Raw genomic sequence first — 16,812 nt, forward strand, 5'->3', positions numbered from 1 at the left:
TAACCGCCCAGCCGCCTGTTCCGGGTGACTCGTTCCCTTCTTCACCAGGGGGAGCGGGATGACCCGCTGCAGGGACGTGCTGAGGAGTTTAGCGGTTATCTATACGATAAAATCGTTCAGCTTCGGGACGGGTTGGACCAAGATTGCGGTGACTCAGGTGAGGCGTCCGAGGGTGGTCTTGGTGACATTGTCTGGGATGAGTTTGACCCTGTGGCTCCTGAGGACATGGACAGGTTGTTGAGTAGACTGAATGCCACCACGTGTTTACTGGACCCGTGCCCCTCCTGGCTGGTGCTGGCCACTCAGGAGGTGACACGAGGCTGGCTCCAGGCGATTACGATCGCTTTTTGGTGGAGGGTGTCTTCCGGCCGCCTTGAAAGAGGCGGTGGTGAGACCCTCCTTAAGAAGCCTTCCTGGACCCGCTGTTTTAGGTAATTATCGTCCGGTCTCAACCTTCTTGGCGAAGGTTGTAGAGAGTATGGTGGCATATCAGTTTCTGCACCTGGATGAAACCGTCTATCTAGACCTGCTCCAGTCCGGTTTCCGGCCCGGTTACAGCACAGAGACGGCTTTGGTCGCGTTGGTGGATGATCTCTGGAGGGCCAGGATAGGGGTTGTTCCTCTGCCCTGGTCCTATTAGACCTCTCAGCGGCTTTCGATACCATCGACCATGGTATCCTGCTGCGCCGGCTGGAGGGATTGGGAGTGGAGGCACCGCTTATCGGTGGTTCTCCTCCTATCTCTCCGACCGGTCGCAGTCGGTGTTGACAGGGGGCAGAGGTCGGCCCCGAGGCGCCTCACTTGTGGGTGCCGCAGGGGTCGATCCTCTCGCCTTCTGTTTAACATCTACATGAAGCCGCTGGGTGAGATCATCAGTGGTTTCGTGAGGTATCAGCTGTATGCGGATGACACCCAGCTGTACCTTTCACGCGGACCACCCCAACGGTTATCAAGTGCTGTCCCGTGTCTGGAGGCTGTACGGGTCTGGATGGGGAGAAACAGGCTCAAGCTCAATCCTCCAAGACAGAGTGGCTGTGGATGCCGCATCCCGCACAGTCAGCTAAATCAGCGGCTGACCATCGGTGGCGAGTCATTGGCCCCGATGGAGGGTGCGCAACTTAGGCGCCTCCTGGATGAACGGCTGTCTTTGGAAGATCATTTGACGGCCGCTCCAGGAGAGCGTTTACCAGGTTCGCCTGGTGCGCCAGTTGCGCCTTTCTGGACCGGGATGCCCTGTGCACAGTCACCCACGCACTCGTGACGCCTCGCCTGGATTACTGCAATGCTCTCTACATGGGGCTCCCTTGAAGGGCATCCGAGGCTGCAGTTAGTCCAGAATGCGGCTGCGCGGGTGATAGAGGAGCCCTCGTGGCTCCCGATAACACCCATCCTGCGCAGACTGCACTGGCTACCTGTGGCCTTCCGGTGCGCTTCAAGGTTTTGGTGACCACCTTTAAAGCGCCCATGGCATAGGGCCGGGTTATCTACGGGACCGCCTACTGCTACCGAATACCTCTCACCGACCCGTGCGCCTCACAGAGAGGGACTCTCAGGTGCCGTCAGCGAGGCAATGTCGTCTGGCGGCGCCCAGGAAGGGCCTTCTCTGTGGGGGCTCCCACCTCTGGAATGAACTGCCCCAGGACTTCGCCAGCTTCCGGACCTTCGGACCTTCCGCTGAGCTTAAAACATATCTATTTAATTGCAGGACTGAGTTAGATTTTAGTTTGTGGGTTTTATCTTGGGTTTTAATTTTTATATTTTTAATTAAGGCTTTTGAATAAGTTTTTTAATTGTTTTTAGAATTGTATTTCTTGTTTTAAATGCCTGTAAACCGCCCTGAGTCCTTTGGGAGATAGGGCGGTATATAAATATAAACAATAAATAAATAAATAAATAAATAAATAATTCAGTTCACTGCCAGGAGTTCGACCCTCACCAGGTCAAGTTTGACTCGATAGCATGAATCAAATATTAGGGATATCAATACACCTAATATAGAGATGGAAATTTGGAACAAGCTCAGAGGACAATTATTGTTTTGCCCTATTCCAATTTCTATTTCTGAAGAACTAGTAAGGATGAGCCACAGTGGCGCAGTGATTAGAGTGCAGTACTGCAGGATACTTCTGCTGACTGCAATTTGGCAGTTCAAATCTCACCAGGCTCAAGTTGACTCAATCTTCCATCCTTCCAAGGTGGGTAAAATGAGGACCCAGATTGTTGGGCGCAATATGCTGACTCTGTAAACCGCTTAGAGAGTGTTTAAAGCATTATGAAGTGGTATGTAAGTCTAAGTGCTATTGCTATTGGGCGTGGCAATTTTAATACATTACCCCAAAAAACAAGTACTAGGATTTTTTACAGGGAAGACAGACAGAAGGGCAGTACAAAAGGAGAATAAATTTGCATATTGTAATATGATTTACAGTATTTACAGTGTATGTAATTTTACACCTCCCAGATGTTTGCGACTATAATTCACATGAAGTATAGTCAGCATGGGCAATATTCAGAGGGTATGGAGACAACACATCAACACACCTGGAAGATGCAAAACTCTTTATGCAACCTTTAGACAAATTCTGTTAGAAATTTTGCTATCTGAGGTTTATTTACCCAGCCATGTTTAATTATCTTTACTCCTTGTCCTTGACCCAGTTGTCTCCCACATTCACATATTTGAAACTGAAAATTTCAGAGGACTGGGATGACATTTGCTTTTAGCTCTATAAAAATAAAGCCTAATTGTGAGAGCTTAAAGAAAGATGAATATATATTTCTGGTTTCTATATTGTGTTTCAAGAATATTTAAAACGTTTTTTGTTACATAATTCGGTAATACATTGACTAGTAATAAAGAGATTTTTCCTTTCTTCTGACATAATCATTCTTTCCATGGATGGTTTGCCAGCTGATGAGTCAAAACAGGTAGCATTTCACCCTGGAGACAATCATAGCTGTTTAGATATTTCCAACTTTATCCAACTAATTTTCCAATGTGCTGGAAGTTGGTGGGATAAATAAGCTATTTTCAAAGCTACATGGGGTTGAGATAGTTAGCTGCTCCTTTATCAGCAGTTTACAGTAGCCAATACTTACGCATTACTATGGAAAATGGATTGAAATATAACACCCTCCAACCCTTATATTGTTTTCTTGCAGCCCCAAGTCATTAAAGTGGTTGCTTACATTTGTAATGCCCAGTCACATTTGTTCCAATTGGCCCAATTTAAGTTATTTTTTCCTCTTAAATATAGTTTGTGAAAATAAATCCTATAAATCAATAAATAGAAACCTCTTTAGATATTAAATTGATTTTACTTTCTCACCCATTTGGCCCCTGAAGCAATCAGGACAAACAAGTGTACAAAAAAGGCAACATAACTAGTAATACAAGTTAGAATTCTGATGGGTCCTCCTTCATCACGTATCATCCATAAATTACATAAATTCCTATTTTTTCCTCCTCTCTGTTACAATGGTGTTTATCTAAGGACTGCTATTGACTTTTCTTCCTGTTTCTCATGGAAATGATTTTATATCAGAGCAAACTGTGAAAGATTGAATTTCCTGTTGCAAGTCTACATAGTTCTATGATCATACTAAAGGTTTTATTTTATTCTTGCTGCAAGTACTTAGCTACAGCTTATATATGTTAAATGTTCAGCTATAGCAATGCATGTAAATAGTGATCAAAGTACACTCTGAGGTTTGGAATAAGCATTGTTCATTGGTTCAACATTTCTATTAATAGGAAAAAAAATAACAAGGCTTAAATCTGCATGCTTGAGTGCTTGTTTAGGATTTATCTTTTTAGCCAACATTTCCAAGGTAAATATATTGGCATTACATTATGTATTATTATGTATTATTATTTATCTCTTTTATTCATTAAACGTGAAACTCAGTCAACTGAACATTTAAAAATGTGTCAGAAATATGACTGACTAGGGGGAAAAATTTTGTAAAACTTTTTGAATAAAAAAAAAAAGAAAAAAAAGAAATATGACTGACTGGTACTAATGGTTGATACGGGTTGCTGTCAGGGTCCTAGGTATCAACCAAATATCTTCTTAAGATGTACGATGTTCCAAGTAGCGCAGTTTTTTGCAGTTCCACTGGTGTTATTGCAGGAAGTTGCAATTTGTTGATGTATCTTATAAAATTCTTGGACATGGTACCAAGTGCCCCGATGACAATGGGTATCACTGTTACATGTTTCATCCATAGCCGTGTAGTTTTGATGGCCAGGTCACAATATTTCATGATTTTTTCCAGTTCTTTTTCTTTGACTCTGGCATCTCCTGGTACCGCGATGTCAATAAATTGTATGTTTCAGTTTTCGACAACTGTGATATCTGGCGTGTTGTGTTCTGAGTGACAATCCGTCTGTATTCGAAAGTCCCACAAGATCTTTACCTTCTCATTTTCTGTAACTTTTTCCACTTTATGTTCCCATGACTTTTTGGATACAGGTAAGTTGTATTTTTTACATAACAACCAGTGGATTAATTTAGCAACTCGGTCGTGTCTAGCTTTGTAATCAGTTTGTGTAATTTTGCTGTATTAACATATTAAATGTGAAACAAATTAGCCTTTATTGTTGCAAAGTCGGCAGTTTGGATTGTCGTTGGATTTTTGTATCTTTGCTTTCATCATCATCATCACCATCATCATCATCATGTGAAATCGCATCTGCCAGTTTGGCTTTCATTTGCATTGATTTTTTCTCAAGAACCAAAGTTATTGTAATGTAGTGTCTTAGTATATCTGCAAATCCAAGCACCGGGGCTCTTTTTAATTGGCAAATGGAAATTTTGTCAATTCAAATTAATGTGCATAGTCTCACAAACAATTTCTCTAAGACTGCAGAGGGAATTGATTAATGCATTTCAGTGTATGAAGTCTTGCAATTTTCTTCCCCTAAAAGCATCTATATAACTAAAGGGAATCACTGGAGGAATCTCAGTAGTAAACCTGTGACATTTGAGCGATCATTTTTTCCTTGAACACTGAAGCTAGATATCCTACTTTCTTCCTCCTCTTCTTCCTCCATCACCATCACCACCATCATCATATATTTACATTGTCAACAGACATGTTTTCGTGAGATGATACCTCCACAATTCAATATTACCTTCCATGTGTATATTTCCTCTATCACTCTGTTATCACTATGTCTTTGGAAAAATGTACAAAATTACATTTTGTTTTTATCTAAAACAACATTTTTTTTTCTATTAGCCAGTTTAATCTTTTGTTTAAGGCTCCAGGATAGAGTTCCAATCGTCCTTAGCCATGTAAAACAGCTGTGTGACCTTGGTCCAGTTACCCTCAACTTACCTCACAGAGTAACAGTAACCATTATCAGGGGGAAAAGGACACAAAGATGCATTAGATATGTTCATCATGTCAAGTTATTTGTAAAAATAATAAAGCTGACATACAAATAAATAAATGAAAATAAACTATATAATTATTAAACAATATAAACCAGACCCTATCCAGTATTTAAACAGTCAAGAGTAGATAGCAGTGTCTTTAGATACCTTAGCTCAGGGGTGTCAAACTCAAGGCCCGAGGCCCAGATCCGGCCCACAGGGCCGCCCTGGAAACAGCGAAGGACTCCCGAGCTCCGTTTTCACTGGCAAAGGGTTGCAGAGCTCAGGAGCCTGTTTTCGCTGGCAGAGCACTCAGGCCACCACAGATGCCCCCGACAGGAGTGACATGGAGCTGGCCACAACCACCCTGGCCATGCCCCCCCTGGCCCCCCCGAGGTCAAACACAATCCTGACGCGGCCCTCACTGAAATCGAGTCTGACTTAACTGATTTGAAACAAACAAACAAGCTGCATCAGAGGGCAGACCAGGAAATCTCAGAAGTGTAAACTAATCTGAAATGAAAGCAGGAACAATCCACTTCCAACAAAACAATATCAGTATGTTCATAAAGTCACAAATTTTAAAGGATACAGGAGGATTATTTGTATGATTTACTTCCTTCCTTGTCTTGAACAAAACCCATTTTTTAAAGAGGAGAAAAACAGCTGTTGCCAAATGTGCTAAATTATAAATCTAAAAATAGGAACACTATATACGTATTACTGAGATGTTTAGAAATCATTATTTTGGATTTGTAATGATTACTACAAAAATCAAAGCAGCAATTTTCATAGATGATTAATAGAGATTTTCCTATTATGTTCCTTTAAAGTAATTTTAAATACCCTCCCCAATTTCTGTTCTGTGTGGCTTTCAAACCATGTGAAATGCAAGCCCAAAGTGACATCTCATCATAAAAATGTTGTAGTTCATGTCCTGTTTGCAAATGTCTCAAGGCACTGAACGTGGCATTACATTGCAACTTTAGCGCGATGCTGCTTCATTCTTCCAACAAACTGGAAGAAAAGTGGGAGGAAGTAGTACACAGTGGAGAAACATGTGGAAGGGAAAGGAGGCTTAACTATCAGCAGCTTCTCAAATGAGATCTGATAGTGCCAGGAAAAAATACAACAGCATTTGAACAGGGCTACAAAAAGAAAGGGATGCGGTGGATCAGTAGCTAAGACACTAAGCTTGTCGATCGAACAGCGGGTTTTGAAATGGATTAATGATTTGGATACGCAACTTACGCTCACAATAGCAGACCTGGCAAGTGTTTTAGAATTGGATATAGAAGGCAAAATGGTTCTAACAGGAATGTGCTTGTCAGGTTCGCAAATCTTGGTGATAAGTTGGAAGTTATGGCCAAGTTAAGAGAGTTGGGAGATGCTTTGAGTTTGAAGGAAGACTATTCAAGTCATCCCGGATATATCAAGAGAAGAAAGGGCATGGAGATTTTTTTTAAAACCAATTACAAAAGTTTTGAGAGATAATGGAATTAAATACAATTGGAGGCCACCACAACAATTGAAATTTTTTTATAAAGGAAGGATGCGTACAATCACCCCAGATATAGATGCATTATTATATTTACGGGAGCTTGGACTGATTGAGATGGAGGATTAATGGAGATAAAAGATCAAATGCTTCAGATGGGTGGAACATATACGTGAAACATCAATCTCAGAAGAAGAAAAAGGGGCTATTGGAGGGCAAGACTCTAAAGGGTTAAAGAGGAAAGAAATATCACCTGTGTTGGTTGAACAGAAGAAGAGTCGTGAGGATACAGTAGGAGAAGAAGCAGATAAGAGTCTTGGAAAATATGAAGCTGAATGCGGTCATCGCTATCTTTTTTGAGTGATGAATTTAAATAGACAGCCCGAAAGAAGTGCCCGGCATTGGCACGCCCCTCTCCCCATTCTCTTTATAGAGGCGAAACCGATGAGGATGTGGGGGAAGAAGATTGTTTGTATTTTATTGTTTGTTTTGTTTTTTGTTTTTTTTCTGTTTTCTTATTGTTGTTTATATGGTAGTTTAATGTCGGGTGGTGGGGGGCACAGAAAGGAAGATGCGGGGATAGGATTAAAAAATTTATATTTTAAATGGGAGTTACAACCCTAGTCCCCTTCCATGCTGTTTCCCAGGTTCCATGTTCAACCTGATGTGAGTTTTCTTCAAAATTTCCAGTGAATGCATAGAAGCTGGTAAACAGTTTCAGTATCAAATACTTTGTAATGCAGATTTTCCAACTTTGGCAATTGTAATACTTATGGACTTTGGTAATTTTAAGACACATGGAATTCTCCAGCCATTCATGAGACTAGCATAAATCTTCAGCCAATGACACACATATTTCTCAAAAAAAAAATAGTGCTTGCTCATTTACAGAATGCGCTGTTTTCTATCTGAATGAAGAACGCTTTGTCTATCTTCGAAGGAGATCTTTTTTCCCCATCTGAATTACTTTTGAAGTAGAAGAATTGCCTTGAATTAGCACAAGAAGTAACATGAAACTAACAAATACGATAAGACAATCCTGTCTAATCTTCTCTTTTGAAGCATGAAGGGATCATCTTAAATTCAGAGTTACCTTGCTGAATATCCCTTATCCAAATTATCTGTAAATCAGTTGGACAGCTTGGAAGCAAAAATGAAGCTTTCTGGTATGCCCCTCAGCAACTCCTTTCAGAATAAAAACTCGACCATTACAAGAAAAACGACTTAAGGCACATCTGGAATGAATATTCTCATCTTCTACTGGTATATGAGCATAGTTAAACCATCCAAAACAAAAAGGCTTTTCTAATGTTATGGAAAGATGGAAGAGAGTTTCTTCAAAGATGACCTTAACAATTGGGTATTTTTATAGGGGGGCACAACAAAAGCTCAGTTGATTGCAAACTTTACTGTAATTTAAATTCCAGTGCTTTCAATTCTGGCTTTATATGTACTTGTTCTTAAGGCTTGGTCTTGTGCTGCCAGAATTAACCTCTCCATCTTTTTCTCCAACCAGCCTAGGATCAGCTGACTCTGTTTACGGTATTAAAATTGTTGTCACAGGATGTAAGCTGTTCCAAGTAAATCTGCCTTTTTGCAATTGACTGAAGGTTATTTTATCAATTTTGATGGTGTTCAAGTCCTGCTAGTTGTTTGGGGATTATTATTTTCAGGTGCTAGTTTTAATTTTTTGGTGAAGCCCAGCTCATTATTATTATTATTATTATTATTATTATTATTATTTATTATATTTGTATACCACCCTTCTCCCGAAGGGCTCATTGGCTGAATTATTAATTTTTCCTATCAAGTCTCATTTTCATGTTTTTCTTCTGGCTCACAGTAGGACTCAAACAGCTGCTGACAAAAAAAAAATCAGAAAGGCAAATTCCAAATTCTCAACCAGAAAGTCATCTGCTTCAATAGAATCCCTGCACAGGCCCAAAAATTACCTGTAAAAATGCTCATTTCTTCAACTTAAAACACTAGTTTAGAATAAAACAATGGAAGCCACTCACTAATCATGATAGAACAAAAAATTAAAAGCACATACAGAGCCACAGAAAGAATTAACCAATTCTTGGTTGAGCTATACATTCTATATATCAAACTGGAAGCTTACATATATTCTGAACACTATCAAAAAATACCTAAGCAAGATTACTTTCCTGCATCTAGGACCTATGGATACTATTTCATTTTTAGATTTAAGTCAGGAGTTATATATCATGTTAGGAAAAAAAAAACCTGAAAACATTAAGAAATGCCGTTTTCTCCTGAAAAATGGATCAGGAAATTTCAAATATTTTTAAAAGCAATCTTCTCTTGTCCTCCTCCACTCCCTTTTTAAAAATCCTACCTATTCAGTGAATTGTATTTTGGATCTTTGCTGAATATGAAACGAACTGTTGGGTAAGGTACGGCAACATCTAAACAGTTTTCTGATGAGGAGGTAGTGAAACTTCCCAAAATCAGAACTTGCAGAAAACTGAAGAATCTCAGCTGTCTGTTGTGAGGGAGTCAGAGATCAATGCATCTAGAGAATAAGCAGCTGGAGAGAAACAGCTGTTACAATCTAAGCATCCCCTGGATTAAAGAATGATAGCTAGTAAAGCTCACGGAATTAAGGCACAATGAATGGTTAATGGGCACAGGTCTGCTTTGAAGTAACAATGAAACAGAATAGGGGAGGGGGGTGTAATCAAACCCTGAAAATACACTGGTGGTGAAATCCAATTTTTTTTTTACTACTGGTTCTGGGGTGTGTGGCTTGGTGGTCATAGCTTGGGCACGGCAGGTGAAAGATATTGCAAAATCTCCATTCCCACCCCACTCCTGGGGGTAGGATATTGCAAAATCTCCATTCCCACCCCAGTCTGGGGACAGCCAGAGTGATATTTGCCAGTTTTCCAAACTACTCAGAATTTCTGCTATCGGTTTTCCGAACTGCTCAAAATTTCCGCTACTGGTTCTCCAGAACCTGTCAGAACCTGCTGGATTTCACTCCTGCTATAAGTGAATTTACTGCTTTTATCAATTTTGTTTGTACCTATTCTTTATCTACCAGTCCTTTATCATGTGAACTGGTACTAATTCCTTAGACCATCCTATCATTGCCCCACTACCGGAAGAACTCTGTGGATCTCAGTTACAAAAAAATTATGCATTTGTAAGCTTTCAATTCATTAGTCTTTTGCATCTGTTGCTTCATGCTGGCCACATGATAATGGAAGCATCTTCAGACAATGCTGGCTCCTTCAGCTAGGAAACAGAGATGAGCACACACACCCCTAGAATATATATAAAAGTTTAAAGCTAATTGAGTATTGTGGTTAGATTAGAAACTGGGAGACCCTGAATTCTAGTCACATCTCAGGCAAAAAAGAGTGACTTTAGGTCAGTGTAGGGCAAGACAGTTTCTACTTCTTCATAGAGATCTTAATATACCAAGTGCTGAGGGTAAAAGACTGAGCACTGTGGCACCCCGATATTCAAGGGCCCTGGGACTTGGTCTTTCCCTCCTCACATATGCTGACTGAAACCAGTAACTCAGGAAGGATCTGAATCACCGCCAAAGAATGGTTCCAACTCTTGCAGATGGTCCATGGTTGATGCTTTCAAAGGCTACAAAAGATTCAACAAGATCAATAATATCTCTCTCACACACTATTTAAATGTTGGTGGTAGCCAGTATAGTTTCCATCTCATATGTAAGGCATTTGATAAAGTAGACCATACCCTACTACTAGATAAAGTAGAAAAATGTGGGTTAGACAGCATTACCACCAGATGGATTTGTAACTGGCTGACCAACCACACTCAACGTAGTCTTCAATGGAACTGCATCTACATGGAGGGAAGTATGCAATGGAGTACTCCAAGGCTCTGTTTTAGGCCCAGTACTCTTCAGCATCTTCATCAATGACTTGGATAGATAGGGAACTCATCAAATTTGCAGATGACACCAAGCTGGCAAGAATAGCCAAAAAAGCCAACACAGTTCTAGGCTGCATAAACAGAGGGATAGAATCAAGATCATCATTAAACAAGGACTACTTGTATGTTGAAAGTTGGACCATAAGAAAGGCTGAGCGCCAAAGAATTGAGGCCTTTGAACTATGGTGCTGGAGAAGTCTCCTGCGAGTCCCTTGGACTGCAAGGAGATCAAATCGGTCAGTCCTAGAGGAGATCAACCCTGACTGCTCCTTAGAAGGCCAGATCCTAAAGATGAAATTCAAATACTTTGGCCACCTAATGAGAAGGAAGAACTCACTGGAGAAGAGCCTAATGCTGGGAAAGATTGAGGGCAAAAGAAGAAGGGGACGATAGAGAATGAGGTGGCTGGATGGAGTTACTAAAGAAGTAGGCGTGCACTTAAATGGACTCCAGAGGATGGTAGAGGACAGGAAAGCCTGGAGGAACATTGTCCCTGGGATCATGATGGATTGGACAGGACTTCGCAACTAACAACAACAACAACAACAACTTGTATGTTACATTACATTACTCTGGTGGCTCAGACTGCTAAGACAGTCTGTTATTAACAGCAGCTGCTTGCAATTACTGCAGGTTCAAGTCCCACCAGGCCCAAGGTTGACTCAGCCTTCCATCCTTTATAAGGTAGGTAAAATGAGGACCCAGATTGTTGGGGGCAATAAGTTGACTTTGTATATAATATACAAATGGATGAAGACTATTGCTTGACATAGTGTAAGCCGCCCTGAGTTTTCGGAGAAGGTTGGGATATAAATGCAAATTAAAATAAAAAATAAAATAAAAATAAATTCTGTAGAAAACTTGCATATTAATTTGCATATGAGCATGGTAGAAGCTGTGTAGAATATCCAAAGGTCTGTAGCAGGGGTAAAATCTAAAAAATTTTGCTACCTATTCTGTGGGTGTGGCTTGGTGGGTGGGTATGTCCTTGACTGAGTGGGCGTGGCCAACTCAATGTCACTCACAGCCATGCCCACTCAGTCACAACCCCCCCACCAAGCCACACCCACAAAACCCAGTAGGGAAAAAAAATTAATTTCTATGCTGCCTTTTCCCTTTTTGCGAGATGCCTGCAGCTGCAGCCTCTCTGCCCGCTTGCCATCCACTCGCACCTGTTCTCCCTTCACCTTGGGTCGGGGGCCAAGGCCCAGGGATGTGCCATTCCCCTAGGCCCCGGAGCTGCACCATTCCCCAACTCTGGCCTTTCTCCGGAGCTGCCGCCCACTCATCGCCCACTCACCGCCTGCTCGCCCTTCACCTTTGGTCAGGGGCCAGGGGCCAGGGGCCAGGGACGCCCCATTCTGAGGCCCCAGAGTCACCCGCTGCTCGCCACCTCCTCAACCGGGTCGGGGAATGCACCATTCCCTAACACCAGCCTTGTCCCAGAGTCGCCGCCCGCTCTTCCTTCACCACACGGCATATACATACTTTCCTCCAGCAGCTGGCTGCCAGGAAAGGCAAACATCCAAAAGTTATCGGAGTTGTTCACCTTGAATATGCCGCCTTGTTCTATGCACCGGCTGCGCAAGCGCACACCCAACCTGCCACTGATAAATAAATGAAATAAATGGTGTGTGCTTGCGCAGCTGGTGCATGGAACAAGCAGCAATGGCGGCGGCATATTCAAGGAGAGGGACTCCAGTAACTTTTGGATGCTTGCCTTTCCTGGCAGCCAGCCGCTGGAGGAAAGTAAGTATACGCCGCGTAGTGAAGGAAGAGCGGGCGGCGGCTCCGGGACAAGGCTGGTGTCGGGGAATGGTGCATTCCCCGACCCGGTTGAGGCAGGCGGCAAGCAGCGGGTGGCTCTGGGATCTCAGGGGAATGAGGTATCCCTGGGCCCTGACCAAAGGCAAAGGGCAAACAGGCAGTGAGCGGGCAGCAAGTGGGCGAAGAGTGGGCGGCGGTTCCAGGGAAAGGCCGGAGTCGGGGAATGGTGCATTCCCTGACCCGGTTGGGGCGGGCGGCGGCTCCGGGGCCTCGGGGAATGGGCCCCGGCCCTGACCTAAGGGCGAGCAGGTAGCAAGCTGCCTTCCCGGTGTTCCGGTGTCCAGCTTGCGAAGGCTGGACTGCGGGCCGTGGACTGGTTTGGGGGCTTTGCCAGCCAGTGATTGCTACCGGATCGGCGAACCAGAACCAATCTCTGCTACCTACTCACCCGATCCGGTCTGATCCAATCCGGTAGCATTTCACCCCTTGTCTGTAGGGATTATAGCTTCATTCTAGGCTGCCCAGCTGATCTTACCTACCTCCAGGGATATAACTGTAAACAAAGGGGTTGGTTGAATCCCCTTGGTTCAGCATGTCTAAAGAGGCTGGGAGACTCTATATTACAAAAAATGGAGGTTATCACTTACAAAGAGCTTTCGATTATGGAAAAAGGGGAATTACAGTTAAAATCTAGGGAGAAATTGTTGATGAAGGGAGAAATTATACGTGGTTCCAGTATGGACAATTGCAATCTAGATGGAAAATAGATCAGAAAATTGGTATTAGGCAAAGTGATGATAACTTGGTAAAACAAATAAAAAATCAAGGTCAACAGCATATAAAGAGATTATATAATGTATTGGTAGAAATTGATTCAGAAATGGAGTTGGTTAAAGATTGTATGGTAAAATGGGCACAAAATTTTCAACAACCTATAATGTTAGAAACATGGGGAAAAATTTGGGTGAGGAATGTTAAATTTACGCAAGCACAAAATTTAAGAGAAAATTTTTATAAAATGTTTTATAGATGGCATTTAGATCCTAAAAAACTGTCATGTATGTATCCAAATGTGAAAGCAAAATGTTGGAGATGTGATTGTGAGGATGCTACCTATTATCATATATGGTGGACTTGCAAAAAAGTTAAAGCTGTTTGGATTAAAATATGGTGGATTATGCAGAACATTTTGAAAAAGAAGATCAAGTTTGTTCCACAGTTCTTTTATTAGGAATAATTCCAGATTGCACTGTTATAGAGACAAAACTGATTTTGAATTTAATAACTGCTGCAAGACTATTGATTGCACAATATTGGAAGAAAGAAGACTTACCTACAATTGGAGAATGGATTAGTAAAGTATCAAATTTAGCAGAAATGGCAAAAATTTCTGCCTACTTAAAAGACTATACACAAGAAAAATATATTTTGGAATGGAGAAAGTGGATCGATTATATTCAAAATAAGTATCAGATTAAAAAATACCAATTAGTTTTTGAGTGAAGTTAGGAATTGCTATGTATTAGAGTTTAAGAAAGAAGGGAATTGATAGTGTGATGGTGTGAAATGGAATATGTTTTATGTTATATTTTAGATTATGTTTGTTAGTTACTATACCCTGTATTCTGTTCTGGGAAGTCTCGGGGGGGGGGAGTGGGGGGGAGATTATAAATTGATTGATTGCCATTGTACAGGAATAATGGTAGAATTAAACAAGTTGGAATGGTGTAAAGTTGGGGCTGCTCAGTAACTACTCCGGAAGGGAAAGGGTAAGGAAAGAGGAGTAAAGAAAGAAGAAAGTAGGTAGGCAGTTGGTAGGTAGGAAAGAAAGGAGGGAGAAGAAAGGATAGGAGGAGAAGAAGGAGGGGAAGATAGAGGGTTAGAAAGGATGGAAGTGAGAAGTGGGAAAGAGGAGGGGAAGTAGGAAAGCGAGGAGAAGGATGGTGGGGAAAGTAGAAGAAGGATGAGAAGGGTAGGAAGGATTAAGGAAGGGAGTGGCAGCCGAGCAGGCCTGATTGAGCATAATTTGAGTATAGGATCGATTGTTGGATAAGTGATTGTACTGTACACTGGTCAAATTGTGGGAATTATTATGGAAAATTTAAAAAAAAATTGCCCAGAGAGACTGGGAGACTCTTGCTGATGGTTAACTAAGTCTTCCTGGGACAGTTGGGGATTATTAATGTAAGATTCACTCCCCAAACCTACACTAGTGGCAACGTATTGGGATTACTGAAAATGGCAGGGAGGAGGCATATGACAGGTATAAAGCCAAGGTGCATGAATTCTAGAGCAAGACAAAACCAGCATTGTGGATACAATGCATAGGAAGCAATGGAAGGGGCCTGCAGACTTTCTACTACAACAGTTGGAAGGAAGACACCCATTAAGTTTTCCCTTGACTAAGATGGGAAGATGAGATGTCAAAGTTTCAAATAAATCACTTCATTAAATCCTAATTAAATATAGGTCACCATGCTATTCTTTTTTTTCAGCATTTCATATCAAAAGAACAGCTTCAATAAGTTACATTGTTAAATAAATAGAGCAAGCATCACTTTATCAGGCAAGATTCATGTATGAGCTTGTGCTGAAAAAATAATCCCCGATTTAAGACGTACAGAATCCTAATTAATGAATGCAAATATAATAGCATTCCTTCATCTCTCAATTTACTGTAGAGCAAAGATCTTTCTGCATGCAACAAAGACCTTTCTATTCCATTCAAAATTAGTTAAAAAGCACTAACATAAAATGGAGAATAAATTGCATATAAGGCTATAATTCTGCATGCAGCAGACCCGTCTGTGGCTGTCCAACACTATGGTAACACTCAACCTAAATTTGGTTAGCAGAATTTCTGATTTTAGGAGCACCAATTTTAGATCTCCATCCTTGGATGGAAAAGAAGCCAGAAAACTTTTTGGTTGCAACTCTTCCCATTTCCATACACATACGTAATCTAGTCTGCTTTACTTCTTAATGATCACATAGGTAGACCATCTTCAGGTTCATTTGTCAATCCAGTAGCCCTTTGAGCTTTTCTATCTCAAGCTTCATCAAGCAGTTAATAACTTCAGCAGTATGTCTTAGGGTTATCATGGGAAGTATCAATTTATAAATCCTTACTTTATAAATACTTTATAAATCCTTAGTAAGATCACACTTACTAGGGACTTAATAATAGGGACACGGTGGCTCAGGGGCTAGGATGTTGAGCTTGTTGATTGAAAGGTCGGCAGCTCAGCAGTTCAAATCCCTAGTGCTGCCGTGTAATGGGGTAAGCTCCCGTTATTTGTCCCAGCTTCTGCCAACCTAGCAGTTTCGAAAGCACATAAAAATGCAAGTAGAAAAAATAGGACCACCTTTGGTGGGAAGGTAACAGCGTTCCGTGTGCCTTTGGCGTTGAGTCATGCCGGCCACATGACCACGGAGACGTCTTCGGACAGCGCTGGGTCTTCGGCTTTGAAACAGAGATGATCACCACTCCCTAGAGTCGGCAACGACTAGCACGTATGTGCGAGGGGAACCTTTACCTTTACCTAAGATCACACTTGGAATACTGCATCCAATTTTGGTCACTACATTACAAAAAAGACGTTGAGACTTTGGGATTTTTCAAAGAAGAGCAACTAAAATAATTAAAGGCCTGGAGACAAAAAGATCTGAAGAATGGTTGCAGGAATTGGATATGGCTAGTTCTAGAGAAAAGAAGGACTAGGGGATGACATGATAGCAGTATTCCAGTATTGGAGAGGCTGCCAACTTATTTTCCAAAGCACCAGGGGACAGGACAAGAAACAGTGGATGGAAACTAATCAAAGAGAGAAGCAACCTGGAATTAAGAAGAAACTTTCTTAACAGTGAGGGCAATTAATGAGGGCAACAGCTTGCTTTCAGAAGTTGTGGATGCTTCATCACCGGAGGTTTTTAAGAAAAAAGTGGACAGCCACCTGTCTAAAATGGTATAGGGCAGGGGTACCCAACCTTGGCAACTTTAAGTTGCCATTCTGGGAGCTGAAGTCCATAAGTCTTAAAGTTGCCAGGGTTGGAGACTCCTGGTATAGGGTCTCCTGCTTGAAGAGGGGGTTGGACTACAAGACCTCCAAGGTCCCTTCCAGCTCTATTCTGATTAAAGATGAAAGCAAAAGCAAAAGCCTCTGTTCCCATCTCTGCCCTTTAAACCCTGCCCCCAAAATCAAAAGAGTAAAGATCCTACCTACCCTTTCT

The 16,812-nt window shown here is 41.7% G+C and overlaps 1 protein-coding gene across 7 annotated transcripts in view; it reads right to left on the bottom strand.

Annotated features, from left to right (window-relative positions):
* The window catches only part of PPP3CA (protein phosphatase 3 catalytic subunit alpha), a 226,447-nt gene that overhangs the window by 116,311 nt on the left and 93,324 nt on the right, over window positions 1-16,812 (bottom strand). The gene's annotated exons all lie outside the window — the stretch shown is intronic.

The sequence above is a fragment of the Ahaetulla prasina genome, chromosome 8, assembly GCF_028640845.1.
Source record: "Ahaetulla prasina isolate Xishuangbanna chromosome 8, ASM2864084v1, whole genome shotgun sequence".
Taxonomy (NCBI): domain Eukaryota; kingdom Metazoa; phylum Chordata; class Lepidosauria; order Squamata; family Colubridae; genus Ahaetulla; species Ahaetulla prasina.